Here is a 1,222-nt window from a genome sequence, read left to right as displayed (position 1 = left end):
ACTGTAGATGATACTATTAGTGGAGATAATTAAAATGCAGGTTATCAAGCATTTGTCATTCCACATCTTATTTGTATCTGGACAACAGTATGAAAGTCGTGAAAGTAAAGGCTGAGAAATTATATATTTTCCTATAAGAAACAGCTCCAGGAAATACATCTTTGTCAGAAAATAAACCCAGAATAACATTCAACAGCATGCAGCATACACATCTGCTAAGGCAAAAACTGATTTGAGCTTCAAAATATTGCTCAATTTTAAACACATTACCCTCTCTTTCTATAAATTTTAAGGCCTTTTTAAATGGAAAATCATTAAAAATCTACTGGTTAAAAATTACCTCCCTCCCAAACAAAAGCATGTTACTTTTTATTAGCTTTAATAGTATCCACAGAATAGTGCTGAAAATAAAACATTATCAGAAAATAGTGATGATTTATGTAAGGGATCTTAAAATGGTGTCTCTTACAAACTGTGTAGCAGGGGCGGCAACCACTCCCATCTGTCCCATTCTTGTCTAATCTTCAGCCCCTTCCACAGGAACTGCACACACTCTTAGAATTGAGCACAGTGCCTCACCCACTTCTTTCCACCAAAGAGGAAAGTTCCTGGGCTCTGGCTCTCAGTCTCAACAGCTGTTTTGATGAAAGACAGGGATCTAGATGGAAGCCCCTCCATCCGTATGCCACCGGCCCTCCCACCCTCCCGCCACTGGGCCCCTGTCCGGAACAGCCTCTGGGACAGAATAGCTCACCTTAATCTCCTCCCTTCTCAACTGTAATAATTTACTCAGCTCCTGCCCCTTCCTGATGGGAGTTGAGGGATACATAGCTTTCTCTTTATCCTCCACCAACATAATGCCAACCACAGATTTCCAATTTCCCCTAAGAGCCACTTAATGGGGCGGCTTGGAAAAATTCACTTGGTAATAAAGACAAGTCAAATAGGAAGGAGAAAAAAAAAAAAAAAGATTCTCTCCAAATGACAGAAGCAAATATTTTAAGACAAAAAAAATTATGTAAATGAAAATGGCTCTCAAAATTTTACACAATTAATTCCTTCCTGAAACATTTGTCTGCTGTCATGTGGATACAGCCTCGTGTATTTTTCAGTAGGCCTAAAAGGGTAACGTTTATCAATAAAATGTTCCTAAGTACCAAAACTAATTATACTTTATATTGCTAAATCTGGAAGTTGCTTTATTTAAAAAAAAAAAAATCTG

This window comes from Leptonychotes weddellii, chromosome 7 (assembly GCF_054177405.1).
Source record: "Leptonychotes weddellii isolate Sample4059 chromosome 7, ASM5417740v2, whole genome shotgun sequence".
Taxonomy (NCBI): Eukaryota; Metazoa; Chordata; class Mammalia; order Carnivora; family Phocidae; genus Leptonychotes; species Leptonychotes weddellii.
The sequence above is the reverse complement of the archived record's forward strand: the minus strand, read 5'-3'. Positions refer to the sequence as shown.